This window comes from Lampris incognitus, chromosome 18, assembly GCF_029633865.1.
Source record: "Lampris incognitus isolate fLamInc1 chromosome 18, fLamInc1.hap2, whole genome shotgun sequence".
NCBI classification, from domain to species: Eukaryota; Metazoa; Chordata; class Actinopteri; order Lampriformes; family Lampridae; genus Lampris; species Lampris incognitus.
The window spans coordinates 1,500,271-1,516,598 of record NC_079228.1 but is presented as its reverse complement, the minus strand read 5'-3'; the positions used below and the strand labels follow the sequence as shown (position 1 = coordinate 1,516,598).

The following is a 16,328-nucleotide window of genomic DNA, read 5'->3' as shown; positions in this document are numbered from 1 at the left end:
TACGAGTTTTAATTTTAATAAAGCAGCAAAAAGTTGTGCCATGTTGTTTTGATTTGCCTCCACGTCGCACATGTTGAGATGATATAATTGTGCAGCCCTAATAGGAAGACCAAGTAGAGGCATTCATTTCACTCAGCTAAAATGGTCTGTGTTCAGGAAATTGCATCACTGTAATGCCGCCCTGAAGTCCAGGACAGACTTTTGAGCTGCGTGTATTAATTAAAATATTACGATAACCAACGTCCCCGATATAGTTTCCTATCCAGAACTCAATAGAGTTCTGGATAGGAAACTATTGTTAAGAGAATACCGTATCACAATATTGCTAATACAGACAGGCCAGTGTTCAAAATGTTTCATGTATCTTTAATGTTTCTTTTTTTTAAAGTCAAAGGATATATCAAACAATATCAGTCAAACAATATCGGCTTGTTCTGTTCACCTTATAGTATTCCACAGTGTGGGCACTGGAATACGATAAGTACCTGGGGGTGTATATAAACAATAAACTGGACGGGGCTAAGAACACTGATGCCCTCTACAGGAAGGGACAGAGTCGTCTCTACTTTTTGAGGAGGCTGAGGTCCTTCAACATCTGCCAGACAATGCTCAGGATGTGGTGTGAGTCTATGGTGGCCAGTGCTCTCCTGTTTGCTGTTGTGTGTTGGGGCAGCAGGTTGAGGGTAGTGGATGCAAACAGGCTCAATAAACTGATCCGCAAGGCCGATGACGTTGTGGGGGTGGAACTGGATTCTCTGGCGGCGGTTTCTGAGAGGAGGACGCTGTTGAAGTTATGTGCCATCATGGGCAGTGTCTCCCACCCACTCCATGACGTGCTGGTCGGGCACAGGAGTACTTTTAGTAATACTCATGCTGCCGAAAAGCACCACAGAGCGCCGCAGGAGGTCATTCCTGCCTGTGGCCATCAGACTTTACACCTCCCCCCTCAGACTCTGACCGTCAAGACACGGAGTTAATGGTCATTGGATTGGCCCTGTCGAGTTTTGTGCCGCTTGTGTGCTGCGGTAGTGCAGTATAGATAGGGTGTTATATGCACCATGCTTGTTGATATATTTTGTTCTTATTTCTATTTCTTATTTATCTTGTTTCTGTTTTCTATTTTGTTAGTTTTTAGAGCGTGACTGTAATAGAACTTAATTTCCCCTCGGGGATGAATAATGTATTCTGAGTCTAACTGCAGATGTAGTTCAAATAGATGTGTTTCATCTGTCAGTTCACATTCCATACAAACTGTCACTAAAGCTTTATGGTACATAATGGCTCAAATGTCTTCCTGGCTATCTGTGCACACTTTACAACAAAATTACAGAAAGTTTATTTTCAGATAATTAAAACAATGACTTTGCAACACATACACACCTCCAGGTAAGTGCACATATTTCCATGCCTAAAAAACTCGAGAGCCCGCGCCCCGCTCTCGTCAGATCCGACTATGGCCGGACTCAGTGAAGCAGCAGTAACTGGCAGCGCTGTCTTCGGGAGGGGGGCGGAGTCGGCTTGTGTTCGTCCCATGAATGCGTCTGTGTGTGGTGGGGGGGAAGCAGTGGTTCAGCCTGGATTCACCTTGTCATGGAAGTGGCAAGGGTCTCCTTGGAGACTGCCAGCCGGAGAGATGCAGTTGGCGAACGCATGCAGTACAAGGGTGGGTGTTTGAACTAAAATAGGGATCGACTGGCCACTAAACTGTGAGAAAAAGGAAAAAAATCAGAAATAAATTTAAAAAACACAAAACTCGAGAGCCCTATTGGTGACCATTTTCACAGTATCGAGAAGGATCAACATGTTCCCTTGGAGTCATTTTGCCAATCTCTTACTGTCTCCAACATCTCGGATTACAGAATACTTCAAGTGTCCTTGTTGATCTTCAGTCCCTTTGCACGTCCCATGTCTTCCAGACATCATTTTCAATAAGGCAACTGTTGTGGGGGGAAATGTTAGTGTCTTTATGCATGCTCAATAATCCAGGTAAGAAAATCACAAAGTTTCATCAGTTCATCCAGACACAACGTTCATCAATCATCTAAGTGACCTCTTCAGTCTCAACTGACTGCAGTTACACCCACCCTATAAACAATACAGTGACTGCAGGTACCCCCCCTTATAAACAATAGAGTGACTGCAGTTACCCCCCCCCTATAAACAATACAGTGACTGCAGGTGTCCCCACCCTTATAAACAATACAGTGGGGGTTACAGCTCGATGATTGCCTGGGCTTAACTCGTGTACGTTAAACTAGATGAGGAAAAACTGCTGCAGGACTCCGATGTAAGAAAGGATAAAAAAAAGTATTTTTATTCCACAGCTTACAGTAAGTACTTACAGGAATATTCAAAGTTAAGTTCTCTTAATCAGCAAACTGTCCTACGGTAAGAAAACCGTGTGGCTTGGTCCTTAACTTGAGCTGCAAGTGAAGGAGCCCCCTGGGGTCTTTTGCGAGTTTGCCTTCGTAAACCCACGAGCCCCATCTCTTTTAAGTGTAACACTGAGGGTGGTCTGACAGGACGCGGATGTGGGGCAGGCTAAGCGAACTGCTAGCCCATGCAGACCAGTAGTTCCGATAACACAGAGGGCGGTCTGGCGGTGGCCACACCTGGCGTTGAGTGTGGTGTTTTGGTGTCGTCGAAGGTGTGTGGGAGATCTGGTGCTGGATTGACTGGAAGAGCTTGGTCTGCTGCGTCCGGTGAGCCCAAGGACCACAGCCCCTGCCCAGAGCTGCGCCCGAGGAGGACACATCGAGGGCGGTCTGACAGGACATGGAAGCGGGACAGTTCCCACAGTCATCCTGGCTGGCGTTTGTTCTCTTGGACAGTGTTTTTTTTGCAGTTTGGATATATGTGTTTGTTTAGATATATGTATTAGTATGTGTATTCTTGAAGTTCTTTTAGTTTTTGGATGTGTTTTTTGTCTTTGTGTTGCACTGCTGTGGGCAACGATATTTCATGTCATGTCATATATGGAAGTACATGAAATGAAATGACAGTGTTCCTGATTCCTATTTAATGAAATCACTTCTCAATTTATGTAAGCTAATTACACAAATAGACTGTGGTTACTTATCAAACTAAAACATATAAAAACGTAACTTGGCTCCCACAAATACGGTGGCATACCGACCCAAAACAACAATTGGTTTCATTTGCAAATTGCCGTGACCATTAAGTAGAGTTTCAATGGCATTGTGTACTATTCAGAGAACTTGGGAATGGTTGCAATCACAGCATTGTAAGTTGCCTCGGTTCAGAGATGATGGGAGTCAACAGGACGCTGTACCACCGAGCCGACAACATCCCCATCCCACATTAAACAGGCCCTGGGTAGGTGTGGTTATCCTAACTGGGCGTTTGTCAAAGCCAGGAAGACCCCAAACAGTGCACCAGCCGATCAGAGAGAGAAGGACAACAGCTGTCTAAGCGTAAACCAGTGGTGATCCCGTATGTGGCGGGAGTATCAGAACAGTTGGGATGCACATTTTCCAAACACCGCATCTTAGTTGCTTTCAAACCCCAAAACACGCTGCACCAGAAATTGGCCCACCCCAAGGATCAGGTCCCCCAGCACAAACAGAGCAATATAGTGTACACTGTTAAGTGCAAGGAGGATTGCTGTGACTTGTACATTAGGGAAACTAAACAGACACTGGCAAGAGGATGACACAACACAGGAGAGCTAACACGCCAGGCCAGGACTCCACAGTCTACACCATCTACAGGCCAGTGGCCACTCTTTCAGGGATGAGGATGTGCACATCCTTGATAAGGGGGAACGCTGGTTTGAACGAGGAGTCAAAGAGGCCATCTATGTGAAGAGGGAATGAACGTCCCTGAAACGGGGGGGGGGGGGGGGGGGTTAGGGGCTAAGAGTACATCTGCCACCATCTTATTGCAACCATTCCTAAAGCCTCTGAATAGTGCACATGGCCAATTTTCTGTGAATCAATGTTAGATTATGACTCGTCAACTAATTTTCATGTCTGGGACTAGGGGTGCTTTCAATCCTGTAGTTCTTGTGCTTTGTTCTGCATTTGTGGGGTAATTTGTTTCATTGTTGCCGTTACCCATGGGTTTAGCTTCATTTCACATGGCAATTTTCCAAGCAAACCAGAATTTGTAAACAAATGTGTGAAAAAACTTCTCCATTACTGGTCAGAATTTTTGCATGAAAATTCAATCGTCTTCCAGGATAAATGCAAGCTATGTTTTCATTAGTTAGCAATTTCCCCAGTTGATAGGTTGTGGGCATACAATGGACCATTGGCATCGGCCATGTCAGTCAGCTCCAAGTACTGTTTGGAAGCAGACCAGCCTCTTGATGGTCTTGGTCTGATTGTTCTGGTCTGAATGCAACTGTGCCCAAGTGAGCAGAGTTTAGGGAGGAATCACTCCATGGTTCCAAATGGTAAATGGACTGCACTTCATATAATACTTTTCTAGCTGTAACATCTACTCACTGCACTTTACAATTCATGTTGCACGTTCACCCACGCACACACACCGTTGGTGGTGTCAACCATGCCAACAACCAGCTCATCAAGATCAGTTAGGGGTTAGGTGTCTTGCTCAGGACACCGATATTTTTGCCAGGAGGAGCCGAGGATCCAACTGGCAACCCTCCAGTTACCAGATGACCTGCTCTACCTCTAAGGTACTGCCGCTCCCTAAATGCTTCCAGCCATATTATTCGTGAAAACACCATAACACAGATTTTACACCTGGAGATATTAGCCAGTCATTGACAGGTCTGATGGTCTCCAAGGGCCACTGCTTTGGGATCACTGCGTAAGAGGCCATGAGAGAATGAGCTCATTGACACCCTTTGAAAATGATCCGTTAACTTGAAGACAACATTACTGCTCACCTGTAGCATACCATTCTGATAACTGTCAACAGCACTGCCACTCACCTTTTTCTGTAGTGCACAAGTCCATCAGTCTTTGCCTAGGAGATTGTAAAAGGTTCCCATATCACAATTCATGCAAGTAACCTATGCCACCTAAACACACTATCTCCTCAAATCTACAGAATGCACTATTTGTTCTTAATTTCACTCCAAAACATCTCAACATGGATAACGACCTTCTACTGTGACCAAATTTCATAGACTAGTGTAGCAGCAGTGCAGAGGTATTCTGTTCTTACATTTCGCAGTATGTCTTGTGCTTCTAACCAACCAGTGAGGCTTTTTCCTGGCTTTCAATCGACTTTATGCACACAATTGTAATCTTCTTACTTAGCCAAATGAAAAATTGCAATTACTTCACAAAGAACTTTTAAGTGCTACAGAAGGAAAACTACTTTACAGGAACAATGGGCCTCACTCACTTGATGATCTTGGACACCAGGGCCTGATATTCATTTTTGAAACTGGGGCGAATTCGGCCTCAAGTGCTTCACATTGGGGGGGATTGATACACTTGGGGGAAAATACTACTTGTGACATGTCGAGAATAAATGAATCTCCGTCACACTTCAAGGCTGCTGCTTGAGAAACGCCATACGAGTGGCGACTTTAAGTTGATGTTTTATAGCACTGGCTGGTGAAATGTGTACTAAGGTACTTTTAACAAATCACACAGCTGATTTCTCCCATATTTATTTTGAGCAACAGAAATTTTCATCCAACAAACCTGGAAGTTGTCTTTAGACTGCTTCAATATAATATAATCTTATTATCAATTCAACATTGGAAAAACAAGTCCAATCCATGGAGACCCCACCTCACAACTTACAGGACTGAAAAGATCTGCTGCCCATGTCTTGGTGCCAGATACCAGAGGACACCTACAGAGGTCTTGTGGAGTCCATGCCGATGGGTCAGAGCAGTTGTGGTGACACAAGGGGGACCTACACAATATTAGGTAGGTGGTTTTAATGTTTTGGCTGATTGGTGTATTAACGTATACAAGTAATACAATAAAAACGATACACCTGTAACATGTAATCAAGCTCTAAAATGAAACAAACAAAAAGGGGCAACTTATGTTCCTAGTGGTTCCCCAGCTAAAACACTGGTGAAACCCACTAGGATAGGGTTTGTTCTATGGTCAATTCCACAGCAATTCAGGAACAGTCTCCTGAACGCCTTGGTATATGACCAAAACCACATCACACTGAACAGAGGAGGAAGGCGTGTGTAGGTAAGCAACTTACACTTAGTCGAGGTTCTTGGGTTTTTTATGGCTCCAAGCTGGTCAAGGGGTCCAAAACAATTACACGTCAGTAAAATTAATTTCATACAGCAAATTTCACTAAATAACTGGCTACTTCATGAAGCAAAGACTGAAATTTCCTAGGCCCCTCAAAATTACAACAAAAAAATAACAATCACACCCTGGGATTTCTTTCGCGACTAAATAAAAGTTCTTTGGAGTTTGGCCCAAACAGTACTGGAGTAATGGTTCAACTTGATATGTGCAGCCCGTATAACAGCTACTTGCAATTCTTTGTCCAACATTGTAATTGCCAGGGTACAGCTATCTTTATCGCTTTCAGTTTAACTCAACATCTGACCCTAAAAATATACAGGCAAACATTTACAGACAACTGGGAAGTTAGCAGTCAGTGGAAAGAGCATAGACCTAGGATTAAAGAACAGTTAAGTTTAAAAAAAAAAAAAAAAGGCTGAAAGGTGCAAACAGCCCACGGAAAAAGACAAATCTGTTGGCTGGAGAAATTAGTCTAGCTGTCAAATATACACTGCAAAAATTATTTTTTGAAAATGTAGTTGTCAGCTCCTTATGTCTAAGGGTTCTACTGTTTCACCACTTACAAGGGAAAAAAAACCCTGAAAGGCCAGGTTATATTAAACAAGAGTATTCAGAGTCAATAAATAAGTAGACACCAGGAATTGCAATTAATCCTTAACGGTAATATTTCAGGGAAAAAAAAAATCCTTTTATTCCAAAATTGGGCAGAATTGGCAGTTGCTTTCAGGATGCCAATTATTTCAATAAAACCTTAAAAACAGTTTTTGACATGTACTGGAGGAGACAATGTGTGTCGTCATATTTATGAATCATGAAATATCGTGCCATGGTGCATTGTTACACCCCTGTCTGACACACCTGGTCTACATGCTGTGTTAACACATGCCGCAAGTGATGGAGATGGAAGACATTCGGGCAGCAGGTCCTGGCAGCTGACTAAAACTTGGACTACAAATGTACGCTGCATTTCACTCATGTTGTAAACAACTGAAAACCCATTTTCAAGTTTCGTTAAGCAATGTAAACCTATTAAATAGGAAATTTAAAACAGTTCATGATGGCCAACCCCAACTGCTGATTTATGAGTGTGTAGCTCCAAACATTACCATGGTGAGATTTATAAAAGAGACTTAAGAGAATGCAAGTAACAGTGTGTAGGCCATCTATAGACTTGAAGCCAGAACAAAGTAACACAACACTGCCACTATCCAGGATTATGTTACAAATGTAAAAAGAATTTACCAACCCAGATGTTACTGTAAAAATTGAAATACTTTTAAAACCAAGAGTTTGCTTTGTTGGGCCATTGTTTCGACAGATATACCAGGACTCCCAACACAAGACCAGTTAGGGGACCAACGATGCCAGATGTCGAGTTTCTCTAGCACTGACTTTTGAACAGCTCAGCTGTTTCAGCAGCTGGCTGCAGATACCATGCAGTGCCATTACATTCAGAGCTACAGTGCACATGCAGCTAGGGTAATGAAGTGTGGGATGTCAACATAAAAGTCCCTCCACACCAACAATACTTACTAGTGCTGTTATTGTAGTTCAACCTCTACATGCCATGTCCAGTACCTAAAACCAACAGGAAAGCCATTAGAAAAGCCTCAAAACTTAAGTCAACATTTGTTTTAGCCCATCTCTGTCTATCCACATTTTGAAAAAGGCAAATAAAGGGGGTGGAGAGCAAGACAAGAGTGAGGGTGGGGTTAGGGACAGAAGGGTGTAGCAGAACATCATACCCCGGTTCTCAGAAGACTGCCCTTAGAGTTGAGTTGGCCAACACAGGTGCACCGCCTTTCTACTCAGGCCATTTTCCACTGATCTGATTCGCTGCACCACATGTGCGTCAGCAAGTCTTGTGTGCTAGGGAGGTGGAGGATAATGTGCTTCATCCCAAAAGAAGACAGCCTTCTCCCTCAAGGTGGTGATGTTGTGCAGCCGTGTTTTTTGTTGTTGTTCCATTTGGTACCCGGGCGACGAGTTTAATCACCCTAAGGAAATATCAACAAGTTTTTCAGCTCAGAAAATTAAATAGGCACTTACCCTTAAGGAAATTTTAGCAAAAACAGTCCAGCTTGATTTGAGATTTCTCTACAGGTTTTGCTCTTTTCTTGATTTCTGAAGTAAGCATCAGTCTCAGCTTATAAGACAATGTAGCGAGTGAAAATTCTCTTGCCACTAACTGGTCTTACTACCTTATGGACATGTCACTTCATTGGTCATTTGTTCAGTAGCAATATCCCACAATGGAAAATTGCAATAACCATGTGGGTAAAGCGAAGCTACAGAATTAATGTTTGAGGCATTTCCAACGACAAGGCCCTATTGTGAAAAGCCTGTCGGGATAGGCCTCAGAACTTTTTGGGGGGGGAGTATGTGTGTATATAAATAAAATAAAATTCACACTTTATTGCATGATGTGCAGGGAAAAAAACCCCAGAGGAGTCCCAATAGTTTATTTCCATACTTACCCTGACTCAATGCTCTTAAGACTGTTCGGATAAGGTATAAAATGCATTTCTCTTTCCTCAGAGCAAGGCAAAGCGGCAGCCAGCACCTGAAGAGACAAGTGGATTTAAATTAGGAACGTTTGGAAGAGGACAATTTCCATATAATTAATTGTAAGATGTTCAGACAGGCCAATTTCAATCAGATATCAGAGCAGTTGAACACATTTAGCCAATCATCATCACATAAAATCATCAATTTTGACGGCAAGATAACTTACCCTCGTGGCCCGGACTGTCCTGCAGGATGGGCATCCAACACCTGTGTAAAACATATAGGCTAAATAACTGGGAATTTTAACAGCATAATAGGTGCTAGATGTCCAGTCTCAGAAGTAACACTGCTGTTGGAGATGTGTACAGCAGTGGGTTGCAAGAGAATGGATTACTATATGCACTGCACCAGCAGTCAAGCCTACTGGGTCAGGCTCCAGCTTGTGCTGTGCTGCAAAACACTCAACTCAAAATGAGGTTTGGCATCAACAAGGAGGGTGTTCAAGTAGATCCCCATTTTCCCAATTGGTTTGTTTGGTCCCTATGTGATTGTTAGATGCTGACCAAAGTGGACAATTCCTGTTTGGTCAATCCTGGTTCTAAAGGGTGAACGCTGGCGCCACTAGCTGCTACTGCTCTCTGGATCTCTGCTGATTTTTGTCTCTCTCATCTCTATTGTTCCTTTAGCCAAATGAACAGTAGCTCATTCTGCTGACAAGTTCAGAAACATTTGCCTTGTTTTTATTAATAATCCTGTGTGTTTTGGGCTAACAATTGTTTCATACCTGGTTTTTGATTATTACCAACATGTTTGGTTACAGACGCCATTACAGACGCACCATGACTACCACCAAGGCATTGCAGTATTTACAGGTGTTGGACAGCGGCCACCTTAAATTGAAAAGTAGTATTAAAAGTTGATAAAATGTTGGATTCTTAACAGACATATGTAACGCATTAATATCTCAATTGGGTATTTATCTTGACAGAATAGAGTTTAAAAACTGCCGGGTCATTTTGACCGTCCATGGTAGTTTTAGGTGAAATCCCAGTCGTTCTAGTGTTAAGAGTACATCTGTCGCCATTATACAATGTAGTGTTTACAACTATTCCCCAATTCTCTTAATAGTACACATGGCTATTGAAACTCTTGTTAATGTCACGGTAATTTGCATATGAAACCTATCGTTTTCCTTCGTTATGCCACTGTATTGTTTATACGGGTGGGACACCTGCAGTCAGGTGAGACTGAAGAGGTCACTTAGATGATGATGACACGTTTCTCTCTACAAACGTTGCGCCCACATGAACTGATTCAAACTTCTGTGACAAAACCAACACATTCCTTCTGGTCTTCCATTCACTGTCCCTCAGCAAAGTCTGAACAGACTGTTGACCACAGCGTGCAAGCTAACCTAGCTAGGTTGGCTAGCGTCAAACTCGACAAAAACAGTCTCACTATGGGGTTATTTAACATCCACTCGCTAACCAACAAGGGACTTCTAAGTTCATGATCTACTGAATCGTATGATTTCTTGTGCTTGACTGAGACGTGGTGCAACCCAGTGACTTTTCACAGCTTAATCAAACTATTCCTCCTAGGTTTGTGTACACCTGCAAATCCTGAGCAACCAGCAGGGGGTGGTGTCACGTTACTTTACAGTGTAAAGTGTCTTCTATAACTGTGCCTGTACACATTTAATTTGAGTCCATTGCCCTACAAACCAATGGGCCAATTCCTACTACACTAGCCACTGTTTATCGACCGCCAAAGCCCTATAACGATTTCTTAAACGACCTTTGTTTTTCTAACCTTCTTATGTTCTTTATATTACATTATGTTCTTTACATGTTCTTTATATTACAATATTACATTCCCCTAATGTAATACTGATGGGTGATTTCAATATAAACATGGACAATGTCCACAATACTCTCATCACAAGGGATTTTACATCATGCCTGGACAGTTAAGGGGGGGTCTCAGCATCAGCAGAGATCCCACCCATGGACTATTCTCCCCCTTGCGCTCTGGGAGGCGCTACAGGAGCCTCAGAGCCTGCACTTGCAGGCTCAAAAACAGCTTTTTCCACAAGCTGTTGCCAACCTGAACCTGGCCAGCCACTGAATGTCTGTAGATATGTTTAAATATTTTGTACTCTTGATCTTTTTTAACTTATTTTTAGCTTTTGGTCTTAATGTGTGTATATCTTATACTGTGTTTGTCTTGCACTGTTCGGTGAAGCCACAGCCCTTATTTCATTTTTAACATGTACCTGCACATTGTTTTTAATGACAATAAATTGAACTGAATTAAATTATGGATTACAGCAATATATAGATTTTCCTACACACTCCAGAAGACACACACCTGATCTGATTGGCTGCTCTGGTGTACTCTTGTGTGCTCTTAATTGCAAAGCATCTGATTTGCCCATTTCCAACCACAAATTAGTGTCTTGTGATGTTAACTTAATATTATACAAAACACATTTTTTTACATTCTATCTCAGTCCGTAACATTAAGAATATTGATTTATCTGCTCTTTCTAGTGGAATTGATAACCTCCCCAGCAAAGACAACTTATCCACCCCAGACCAACTGTTCTCTCATTACAAAGATGGACTTCATGATCTTTTAAATGGTCTTGCTCCTTTAAAAACCTGGTCTTTTTCCTTTTGAGAAAAAAAAAAAAAGACTCTCGTTCTTTTAAAGCTCTGATCAGTAACATCATACATAAATCTATACAACTATAGTTTCAAATATTGCTGCACACTTGGTTTTCAGTACAGTTGGATAGGTCATTTAAACAATGGTATGATTAAAGGTGACAAGATTACTACACCATTGTAGTGACGGAAAAAGTACTCAAGATGCTTTGGCCTACTTAGCTAAATTACTAAGGAACAAATGGCTGACTTGTTCTGTACAAATACTCTTCCTATATAAATATTAATAAAATAAAATTCTCTACCTCAATCATCAGTTTCTCTCCATCATTGATGTGTGTATGAGTCACTGATGTGCGTGTGTGTGTCTGATTGACAAGTCCTGCCAAGTTGGAGGTATGGAGTGTCGCATCTCAGATGCAGACAGGGCAGCAGCAAGCTGATACAGGCGGTAAGGCAACACACGCTGGTGAGCTGGGTTTAAAGTTTGTTATAAGAGAGCCCTTTTTTTGACAATGCACACAAACACAGTTGTTGACAAATATCCCACCTGGACAGCAGCACGTGGTAAGAGCAGCATGATGGGGATAGTTAACGGTTTAAAAATGTTCGGTTTTACGAGTGTAACTGTTTGGCAGAATAATTCACATTACCCTATTGCCACATATTTAAAAATATTAATAGGATACACATACCAGTCTGAAAGCATACTTGGTCAGGCTGAAACTGTCAGTCTCAGAAGAGTAATTTCACTGATCTACATCATCATTCCCATCGACCAACATCTTGACTTTTTTTTTTTTTAAATGAGCACATAACTGGAGCTGCGAAAGCAATGCAATGCAATACATACCATGCTCACATGTCCTGGAGGTACAGCTCTTACTACACTTCCCTCTTTTCAGTGCATCAACGTCGGGCTGGCCACTGGTGTCCTGAAATAGGAACAAAATGTTATTGTTGCCAAGAGCACTTTCAGGGACCTGAAAGCTCAACTTTTTTTCTATCCAACACCACAAGCATTACCCGTAATTGTGACAAAATCAGAATACTTTATTCACCCCCGAGGAGAAATAGGGTAGATACCTCGCTTGGCTTATGCAAATCATAAATAAGTGAAGCATCATGTGGTACAGGTATATGAAAATCAAGAGTGCCAAATAAATATAAGAATGTTTAAGGTTTGCCATAGTCTACAATAAATCCTACACAACAAGCAGGGAAAAACGACGTGTTACAGTGACTTCTCTGTAACGCTAGCGGTTTCAAACATATCCTCTGTAACATTGTTACAGTGACTTCTCTGACACGCTAGTGGTTTCAAACATATCCTCTGTAACATTGTTACAGTGACTTCTCTGACACGCTAGTGGCTTCAAACATATCCTCTGTAACATTGTTACAGTGACTTCTCTGACACGCTAGTGGCTTCAAACATATCTCTAACACTGTTACAGTAACAGTGTTACAGATGATATGTTTGAAACCACTAGCGTTACAGATGATATGTTTGAAAGCAGCTTATCCCATCTGTGCCCATATGTTGTAAATAGTTGCAGATTTCAGAGAATCTGACCCAAAGTCAAACAATTGGAATTATTATAGAGCAATATTTCATATTTTCATTAGCTAATGTTGGTCTTATCATCAAAATTAAATGGAAATTGATAATCAGTGCAGCATTAAATTTTCTTTACTTTAAATTGTGGGATGTCCCAGACTTCATTGTCACACAACAGCAACTGACAGTGCAGAGGTGAAAGCAAAACCTGACAGTACTGTAGCCATTGCAATTATGGATTTTACCCACTGAATAGGACAGTCCAAGTTTAAATGGCATTGTATGCAGTGACTTTGTGATGAGCTGAGCATGCAGCCATTTACGGAACAAAATGCAAATCATACAAAACCATCTAAATCTAATCAAAAACACCAATAACAAAATTGGAAGGGATAAAAAATGAAGGACCACTAGAAAATATTTCATAGGTCCCACTGTGCTAGTTAACAAGACAGACATACAGCTGACCAAATATCAAAATAAAAGCATATTTGTTGCAGATATAATCTAGAAATTATGTCCCAGTTCCAGTCTGTTCATGTAATGCAGAGGGGTCAACATTGCAGAGTTGAAAACCCTAGGAGTAACCTGAATCTGTCCTTAAAAAAAGTAGCATATTTGTCTTATGTCGAGCTTTTAATATGTGACAGATACAAAAGGTAACTATCATATTCTCATTTGTCTTAACACGTGACAAATACCTCAGACACTATTACTCTTATTTGGCTTAAAAACATTTAGTACCAACAGATGTTGAGTACACATGGCCATTTACTCAGAGCATTTGTATTACTTATAGCTGTAAAAGTAATATATTTTACAAATAACTGCAAGAAAGTTGCTCATCCCAGCTTCACCGGAAATGTCAGACTTGCATTAATTGCAAGACGCATTCTGCTTTGCTTAATTAAAAGAACTGGTCTGTAAATTCCTCTTAATTTTTTGCTGTTTTGCCTTAATTTTCTTGCATTAGTCATCCACCGCCATTTTCAGAATCAACGCCACCCACCTCGGAGCGGGGGGGAGGGGGACAGCCGGGTCACCGCCTCCTGCACTCTGGCTCATGCTAGCCCCGCCTCTCTCGGCCCCTCATTGGACACAATTTAAACACTCCAATTGGTTTGACCAGAAACGGGGGACGAATAAATAAGACGGAAACAAGGAACATTTAGGATTTGAGGCGTGCCCTGTGGGAGGGTCGAGTTCTGTGTATGCTAGCTAGCGGGTAAACCTTAACAGTGGCTATCGCTGTATGAAGGCGGCCATCCTCATCTAACATTTTCTACCTCATACCTAGTGGTGATCAGGGCTGGGTGGTATTGAAAAATTAGATATCACAACGTTTTGATCAAGGGAAACAACACCATGGGCATCATGATCAATATTAAATGCAAGTTGTTTTACTGAACTGCTGTTTTAGCTATATTTTTGTGTTCTTGTCTTGTGTTGCATTTCTTTGTTGTTGTCTTTAACATGGATATACCCTTGTGTCTGAATAAAGTAGGATTTGATTGATTCTCACTCATCTGACTAACTGGCTGAAGGTTTTACTGATTCCATGACTAGCAGTCCTGTAAGTGGCAGCAGCTTCTCCTGAATAAGCCCTCTGTCGACTAAAAAACACATCCAGTTTTGGATTTCATCCACACGCTTTTCTTTTCTGTGCACCAATTGTGTGCTTCTATCACAGCCATCCAACAACAAGGCATGTTAGACCCATGGGCGTAACTCTATTCAAAGACGGCAAGACGATAATAGAATAACGTAATCGAAGAAAGCGGGTGTCCACACGGACGTACTGATGATTACTATGTCGGTCGACAATCAGTCTGGAGTTACATTACCAATAAGGCGTCTCTCGATGAAAAGATTTTAAATGAAAAACCATCATTCGGAGTTCCCGAGTCCGTCACAGACACACACGCGCTTTATAGCCTCGGCAGGTAGCGATCGTTTACTCAGCAAGCAGTTAACTTAGTTTACTTAGTCAAGTCCATTCTGTTTGTACAGCCCAACAGGTTAACTTCGTTAGTAGCTTACTCAGCCAGTAGTTAACTCACGTTAGTTACTGACGAAAAGGAAAATATTTCACCAGTAATAATGATGGTACAAAAGTTACAGAAAAACACGAATACCAATTCACCAAAAAGCTGTTTTATGTTTTAGTTTTTTTGCCGGTTGGTAAGACAACACAAGTTCCTAGCAGCAAAAAATAAAAAGTCATTCAACCATTATTTTCGATTTCCCCCCCAATATTGTAAAACATGATGTGCAAGAGTACCATTAAAAGAAAGAACACCGTTGATTTTAGATCATCAAAGACATTAAAATCGCCAAAACATTAAGTCCCAGACTGTGCGTTAGGCCTGGGTTTCCCCTCCACGGAGCTGCGCCGCCGCAACACATCACCTCCATCACGGGTCGCACATTCTGACAGGCAAGCCGCTTGGCAGCTCGTTGGACGGTCATGTCTTCAGGTGGACGGCTACTTCACTTCCCCGCTAACCAGCGACGTCAAACGCAAACGTCCATGTCCTATACTACCGATACCCTATACTATTGACACCCTGTACTATTGATAACCTATACTACCGATACCCTATACTATTGATAACCTATGCTACTGATACCCCATGCAAGCAAAATCCATTTAAAACGTTTATCTGTTAGCTAGTGCGGCAAACAACCTTAACTGCTGAAGCTAGAAGAGCGCTATATACAGAAAATGCAACTTGATTGATTAAAATGTAAATTCGCTTTACACCAACCGCCTGGACTGATAGCACGTGGCAGTCAACGTGCTTTTCTCCACCCTTTGAACTACAACAACGTTTGTATCAAATAAGCCAAAAAAAAATCATATCCACTGCCCAACGACAATGTTCACTTGTACGAGCTAGGTGGAAATTGTGTCAGAAGGTACCAATTCAACAGTTCCTACAAATCAAATTACCTATCCTCTCTTGACGTCCTCCATCCCTTTCCACGAAGTAGAAGGGGAGAATGAGGCACAACGTAAAGCGAGCAGAACATTTATAGTGGGAGTACGTCAGCTGAAGGTACTTTACGGCCCTACTTTATTTCCGGTAGGTTCGTCAAATGAGGTTCACAGGGATAAGACTCACCACTCACTATCTCCGCCACTTTTCCCTCAATGAGCGCCCTCTACCACAAGTACGTTTACACAGCATCTAAAATGAACGACGAGAGAGGTGAGTCGACATGCTAAAAACCTACTTTATGTGACTACAACGGAATACATATGGTGAATTGGAGGGGGGGGGGCAGTGGAATGGTGAGGATGCAAGGAGTAGAGGTGACAAGGATGCATGAGTTTAAATAATTGGAGTCAACTGCCCAAAGTAA

General features: G+C 41.9%; 1 long non-coding RNA gene and 3 other non-coding genes across 8 annotated transcripts; all 4 read right to left on the bottom strand.

Moving 5' to 3' along the window:
- Positions 1–345: 345 nt before the first annotated feature.
- On the bottom strand, positions 346–15,960 carry LOC130129153 (uncharacterized). Of its 5 annotated transcripts, XR_008811957.1 has the most exons (11): positions 15,916–15,960; positions 12,255–12,336; positions 8,959–8,999; positions 8,702–8,787; positions 7,970–8,221; positions 7,758–7,802; positions 6,169–6,205; positions 5,748–5,862; positions 4,922–4,956; positions 1,836–1,937; positions 346–1,704 (listed from the first exon to the last, which is right to left on the bottom strand). It is a non-coding gene; the product is annotated as an uncharacterized LOC130129153 (long non-coding RNA). The 5 variants fall into 5 exon arrangements; XR_008811956.1 differs by having other exon boundaries at positions 346–1,937; XR_008811960.1 differs by lacking the exon at positions 4,922–4,956.
- On the bottom strand, positions 7,529–7,668 carry LOC130129434 (small nucleolar RNA SNORA8). Its single transcript, XR_008812040.1, has one exon. It is a non-coding gene; the product is annotated as a small nucleolar RNA SNORA8 (small nucleolar RNA).
- Positions 8,452–8,586, bottom strand: LOC130129440 (small nucleolar RNA SNORA18). The gene has a single exon (XR_008812045.1). It is a non-coding gene; the product is annotated as a small nucleolar RNA SNORA18 (small nucleolar RNA).
- Positions 8,855–8,927, bottom strand: LOC130129431 (small nucleolar RNA Z40). The gene has a single exon (XR_008812037.1). It is a non-coding gene; the product is annotated as a small nucleolar RNA Z40 (small nucleolar RNA).
- Positions 15,961–16,328: the final 368 nt, after the last annotated feature.